This window comes from Ovis aries, chromosome 21 (genome assembly GCF_016772045.2).
Source record: "Ovis aries strain OAR_USU_Benz2616 breed Rambouillet chromosome 21, ARS-UI_Ramb_v3.0, whole genome shotgun sequence".
Classification (NCBI taxonomy): domain Eukaryota; kingdom Metazoa; phylum Chordata; class Mammalia; order Artiodactyla; family Bovidae; genus Ovis; species Ovis aries.
In genome coordinates, this window is record NC_056074.1 from 41,034,663 (window position 1) to 41,041,704 (window position 7,042).

At 43.3% G+C, this 7,042-nt stretch overlaps 1 long non-coding RNA gene across 1 annotated transcript; it reads right to left on the reverse strand.

Moving 5' to 3' along the window:
* Positions 1 to 1,472: 1,472 nt before the first annotated feature.
* LOC121817473 (uncharacterized) lies at positions 1,473 to 6,783 on the reverse strand. The gene is made up of 2 exons (XR_006057390.2): positions 6,688 to 6,783; positions 1,473 to 6,437 (listed from the first exon to the last, which is right to left on the reverse strand). It is a non-coding gene; the product is annotated as an uncharacterized LOC121817473 (long non-coding RNA).
* Between the last annotated feature and the right edge of the window lie 259 nt (positions 6,784 to 7,042).

Below are 7,042 nucleotides of genomic sequence, written 5' to 3' on the forward strand. Positions count from 1 at the left end.
CCAAATTAATTTAAAACAAAATAAGAGATTCAGTCACTTGCCCAAGTTGCAGAAAGGGTGAAGTTGGAAACAGGATTTGAATCCAGTTCTAATAGAGACAGAGATTCTGTTTCTCAAATGGCCTCTGCAGACCCTGGAGTATAAGAGGGGTGCCACTGAAAGTCAGGATAAACAGTGTTGTTCCTCCAGGCACACTCATGAACTAAAGTGATCGATCACCAGTGGCCCAGGGTCTAGAGTGAGAGGTGGCGGGTAGCTGACCATGCACGGTCCCTTCTTCTGCTTCAGCAGGTCTAGGTAAGGATCTTGAGATATGTGGGTGAATCTTTGGAACACTTTTGCTTGAAAAGTATGCCCTTTTATGTCAATGTCTACACTGAGATGAAGTTTATTTTATTTTCTATTGAAACACCCCCAGATATTAGGAATGGCGTGCAAAATTTGTAGCACTTTTTTTTTTTTTTTTGGCCACACTGTGTAGCTTGCAGGATCTTTGTTTCCCAACCAGGGACTGAACCATGGCAGTGAAAGCACGGAGTCCCAACACTGGACTGCCAGAGCATTCCCGCAGCACGTCTTTAAAGACCCGAATTTTCAGTGGATGGCCGCTCATCCCGAAGTCCCAGGATAAGGGGTTGATGTTACCTTCTTCTGCCACTAGGGTCTGAGAAAGTCTGCATTTACACTGAAAAATGCTGCCCAGAAATGAAAGTGTCCGGGGGATGCCCCAACAGCCAGGACATGGTGGGATGGAACTGGACTTTCTAGGACAAGGTGAGGCAAACAGCAGGATTTCTTTCTGGGAATTTCACCTGATTTAGGAAAATGGTAGTTAACAACTGTATGATCTGAATCATTTCCAGACATCACCAATTCACCTCCTGACCTTCAGGAATGATGGGCAACTTATCAAAATTTTACCCAGTAAGTGAAATACTTTAGTTTCATAAGACCTGTTTCCCCAAGCCTGAGAGGTAGGAGACAGTCAGGAGAAAAGAGGGCAAAATCATAGATTTTTGGTTCAGACTGACTGACCAGCTTTTAATTCTGGCTTGGCCACTTCAAATTGGCTGTGTGACTATGAGAAAATTACCTCTCTGAGCCTTTTTGAGAAGGTTGTGTTTTTTTTTTTTTTTTGATTGTGCTGGGTCTTCGTTGCCTGTGGGCTTTTATCTAGTTGCAGCAAGTAGGGGCTACTCTCTGCTTGCCATGCGAGGTCTTCTTATTTCAGTGGCTTCTCTTACTGTGGGGCACGAACTTTAGGGTGAGTAGGCTTCGGGAGTTGCCACATGTGGGCTCAGTAGCTGTGGCCCACTGGCGTAATTGCTCCAAGGCATGTGGGATCTTCCTGCAAGAGGGATCGAACACGAATCTCCTGCACTGGCAGGCAGATTCTTTACCAGTGAGACACCAGGGGAGCCCCTGTGAGTCTTTTTTTTTAAATTTATTAACTTATTTGTTTTTAAATGATGTAAAGATGAATATTTTTAATGATAAAAAGTACAATTCACAAAAAAGATAGACATCATAAACCATCAAAACCAGGGCCTCCCTAGTAGGTCAGCTGGTAAAGACTCCGCCTGGAATGCAGGAGACCTGGGTTTGATTCCTGGATTGGGAAGATCCCCTGGAGAAGGGAACAGCTACTCACTCCAGTATTCTACCCTGGAAAATTCCATGGACTAGTCCATGGGGTCACAAAAGAGTCAGACATGACTGAGCAACTTTCACTTAGACAATTAACAACAAAGAAACAAAGATACATAAAGCAAAAATCAGAAGAAATGCATATATAATCATAGACATATTAACATTTCTCTGAGAATATTTTATCAAGTACAGAAAAATAAAAATAGGAGCATATTGAATGATGTCCTTAACAATTTAAATATAATAGATCTCTATTTATATTAATTTATATTAAGCTTATATCCTACAGAAATATATTTAAAAATTTGTATCTCATGCATTGTTATTAGATATCCATAGGACATTTAGAAAAGCTGGCAGAAAGATAGACATTACTAAATTTCAAAAAGTAGAATTTTTTTGTGTGTGATTGAGTTATACATATACAATATATTATTTTTCCAATTATTTTTCATTATAGTTTATTATAAGATATTGACTATAGTTCCCTATGTTATACAATAAATCTTTGTTGCTTGTTGCATATCTTTTTTTAATTAGAAATCTAGCATTCTATTCATACTAAGTCAAACAAGTGGAATAAAAATGTCATAAATTTTTTAGTTTGTCAAAAATTGGTAAGTTTTCTAATATATATATTATACATATTATTTTTGCATACATGTATACAAGTGTTTCTACTATGCTTGAGAAAGGCTTGAGAAAGAATATATAAAAAGAAAGAAGAGATGGAGAACTTGGAAAACAAACTAAATGAAGTGGGACGGCTGAATATAAAATAGAAAAAGTGAAACAAACTAGAGAAAAGTAAAAGATCCTCACATAGTCCAGTTGTTTTTAAACAGGGCTGCTCATTAGAAACATATCTGTAGCTTTGGAGAAAAAAAAGCAATACCTGGACATTTGTATTTCTCAAAACATTCCAAGATAATTCTGATATGCATCTAGATTTTAAAAAGTGATTACAGGTTTTCCTATTAAATGATAGTTTTGGTGATATAGAAATCTATTATTTTTCTGTTGACTAGTCATTATACTGTGGTATTAAGTGAGTAATAGTTATATAATCATAACAGTGACAAATGTTCATCAGTTTTCACAATCAACAGCCAGACAAAAAATAAAAGATAATTACAATCGCAAGCCATAACGGGAACATGATTAACCTAACGATATAAAATAATTACATACAATCTGAGGGGTCAGGCAGAGTGATGCGGTAAGTGGAAGTGCCTACATGCATATGTTTTCATCTGCTTAGTCAGTCTATGCTTCTTGGTTGGTGCATTTAATCCATTTACATTTAAGATAGTTATCAACATGTATGATCCTATTACCAGTTTCTTAATTGGTTTGGGTTTATTTTCTGTAGGTAGGTCTTTTCCTTCTCTTGTTTTCTGCCTAGAGAAGTTCCTTTAGCATTTGGTGTAAAGCTGATTTGGTGGTGCTGAATTCTCTTAACTTTTGCTTGTCTGGAAAGTTTTTGATTTCTCCATCAAATCTGAAGGAGAGTCTTGCTGGATAGAGTATTCTTACCTGAAGTTTCTTCCCTTTCATCACTTTAAATATATCATGCCATTCCCTTCTGGCTTGTAGCATTTGTATTGAGAAATCCGCAGATAACCTGATGCTAGTTACCTTGTATGTTATTTGTTGTTTTTCCTTTGTTGCTTTTAATATTTTATCTCTGTCTACCTTTGATAGATGGACCTTTGTTGGCAAAGTAATGTGGGGCTCAGAACCTTCACAACAGTGCGAGGACGTCTTGGTATTACTGTTCTCCAGTTTGTGGGTCACCCAGCGGGCAGGAATGGGATTTGATTTTGTTGTGATTGTGCCCCTCCTACCATCTCGCTGTAGCTTCTTCTTTCTCTTTGGATGTGGAGTATCTTTTTTTGGTGGGTTCCAGTGTCTTTCTGTCGATGGTTGTTCAACAGCTAGTTGTGATTTTGGTGCTCTTGCAGGAGGAGATGAGCACACGTCCGTCTACTCTGCCATCTTTTACCAGAATCCCCCCTGAGCCTCTTTGTAGACATAGGAAGATAGGAATGCACCTCGTTTATCACATCAGTTCTAACCTTCTAGTAGCAAACAAATATTTACAGAGAGAGTCCTAAAGGGTGTGATGAGAAATGAGAGCGTGAAAGCCCAGGTCTTTGGTGGAGAAGGGAAGCTCAGAAAGAGCAGGCCAATAAAGCAGAGCTTAGATGGCTAGGCTTTCACATACACCAAAGGTCTCAAAAGGAGATCTACTGTCCCTGGAAATTTGAATTTGGACATTTGTAGGGGCATTTTTGTATCACATTGATAGGAGCTCTCCTGGTCCTTAGCAGACAGGGGCCAGCAGTGCTAGACATTCTTCAATGTTCAAGACAGTCCCACATTACTGAGAAGAGTTCCATGTCCTGCACAGCTTTCTAACGTGCCACTGATTATTTCTGTTAGGGTTCACAAGGGGCTCATACCATGTAGTTAAAAATGGCCCATTGTGGTGACCTGCAAACAAGGGATGAAGTCACAGTGGCCACATTACTCTGGTGGGCATCCTGTTTTTTCCTTAAGGAGACATCCTGTTTTTCCCTGCTGATGCCAGTTTCTCAAGACTACATGCCCACCCAACCGTGAGACCCCTTCGACTATGTGACCACAAGACCCCAGCTGTGGGCTAAAGATAAACTGAGGCCCCCTCCCTCCAGGGCACAGTTTCCCATCGATAGGATATAAGAAGGGTTGGCTGTAAAAAGAGAGCACTGGTTTCTCTCTAAAGCCAGTCACTTTCTTTCTTTCTTCCTATAATAAATCTCTGCCTGAATGCCCGGTTTGCTCTCTTTTTCTTCGCACTCGCCTTACAATTTCTAAAAGAGGAAAAATCTGTTTATAGTTATCTGCACCAAGAACCCTTAACTCTGTTGTATATGTAAACAGTTTTCCAGGAAGTCTACTAAAATTAAAATCCAGGGGAGAATTTTCTTTGTATGAGTTCAGATCTTTATGAAGGATATTCACCATTTCAGAAGATCACGTCTTTACAGATCAGTATTTAGGGTGATCTCTGTTCACAGTGGGCTTCCCAGGTGGCGCTAAGTGGTAAAGAACCCACCTGCCAATGCATGAGACATAAGAGATGCAGGTTCGACCCCTCGGTTGGGAGGATCACTTAGAGGAGGAAATGGCAACCCACTCCAGTATTCTTACCTGGAAAATCCTGTCGACAGGGGAGCCTGGTGGGCTCCAGTCCCTGAGGCTGCAAAAGAGTCAGACACAACCTAGCGATTAAACCACCACAGTTCATAATAATCACTTTGTTATAGCTTTCAGTGTGATCCTGACTGAGCATGTCCATGTGGAACTGCAGATTTATTTAGTATAAACTGCTTTCATTTTCTTTTTCCTTGACTTTAAAAATTATGTTGGTAGGTAGGATATTATCCATGAACTTCATCTCATTCATTTAACAACTATTGATGGAGTGCACAACTATTGATCAGGCACAGTCCAGATGCTGGGGATGTAAAGAGGGCATTGCAAAATATTTACTGTTAAAACAGCGTGTTGGACCTGATCGAGGTGAGATCCACTAATAGGCCCATCTAGGTTTTAATCCTAATTCCACCACAGTGTACTATTATGTAATCTGGTGTCATGTCAGCCTGAGCATGAGTTGGAAAAGAATTTCCAGACACAGAATATTTCAGAAAGGAGCGAGTTTATTAAGAACAAAGAGCAGAGAGAATGTGAGCGCTGCAGGCACAGTGGGCTGACCTCCTGCCTGGCCAGGGAGAGCCCGGATGCTGTTAGAACAATGGGCCGGCTCAAGGGGGATCCGGTACTTTTCTTGGGCTAGTAGCCAATTTTTATAGCCTCAAGATAAAGGAAATTCCTGCTGGAAGGGTGGCATTAGGTGATTGGTTAGGGTGCTCTAAGGTAAATCCTTGGATGGGCATTTTTGCCTAATTTAGGGTCATGAAGCTGGCTGGTAAGGCTCGGGGGGACTTTTGGCAACGGTTACAGTGGGGCTCGGTCAGTTCTGGAAGTGACTTTGGTTTTGGGCTCTGCGTCTGTAGCCTTGGTACAGGCCTTGCACCTGTGCCCTTGGTACGGGACTCCATACCTGGCACACGTCTTTTTCCCCTGTTCTGAGCCTCCTTGCATTGATGCGTTTAGATTACCTAAGATCATGCAGTTCCTCCTATCTGCTCACTGAATGGCAGCTGTGGTGGACATTATTATGTTGACTGATTCCTTCCATGGGGTCGCTAAGAGTCAGACACGACTGAGTGACTTCACTTTGACTTTTCACTTTCATGCATTGGAGAAGGAAATGACAATCCACTCCAGAGTCCTTGCCTGGAGAATCCCAGGGACGGGGGAGCCTGGTGGGCTGCCGTCTATGGGGTCGCACAGAGTCGGACACGACTGAAGCGACTTTGCAGCAGCAGCAGCAGCAGCAAAGAGGTGCGGTGAGGCTAGTTTCTGAGGCTACTGCCTGTGGTCTTATCGCTTTCCCCATCGAGAAAGGTAACCGGAAGTCCTGAGTTCACGGCTGTTGTGACTTATTATAGCCACACGATGGCGGTGTTGAAGCTCGGTCCTGGCCACTCCCAGGGTGTCCACAGAGCAGAGCCCCCTTCAGGGTCAGCGATGGACTCGGTGTCCAGCTGCTAGGAATACCGCCCTCCGCTGTCAGCCCCTCGAGGACTGCCTCGGCTGCCGAGTCATGCCCACTTCCTCAGGCAGCTGCATCTAATGACAAATCTGAAGGGTCATCCCAGCTTCAGAGCTCCCTGCTGGGTGGGAAGAGGTGTCCCTTGAGATTGCAGGGCAGCGAAAACTCTCCCGCGGCCCGGCCTCGCCTCCTTCCCTTCTCTTCCCCGGCTGTTTCCTTAGAGTGCTCCCAGCAGACTTCCCGCCCGCCAGCCACCCTCTCCAAATCTGCTCCCCAGGGAACACAACCTAACCGGCACCGTCCACTTGGAATAAAATCTCATCTCCATAAGGCTGGGCATCACCTGGTCCCTGTCCCCCATCTGAACTCACCTCTTGCTCTCTCGCTGCCCCTCACTAAGCCCCCGCCACAATGATCCTCTTCCTGGCCACAGGTCAAGTGATCTTCAAGTTCAGGGCTTTTGCACTGGCTGTTCCTTCCTCCTGGAGAGATTCCGCCTGCTCTGTAGGGGGCAGGTTCCTACCCAGCGGTACAGTCAGCCTAAACACTGCTTCTTCGGAGTAAGGACCCTCCCGCTCCCTCAAAGCACTATATTTGTTAGCACCCAACACACTCTGCCCTTATTCTGCTTATTCCCACTGGGCTGTATAAACTTCTGAGAGCAGGGACCTTGACTGTCTCATTCCAGTGTTTCTAGCCCTGACATGCCTGAACCTCAGGGCCATT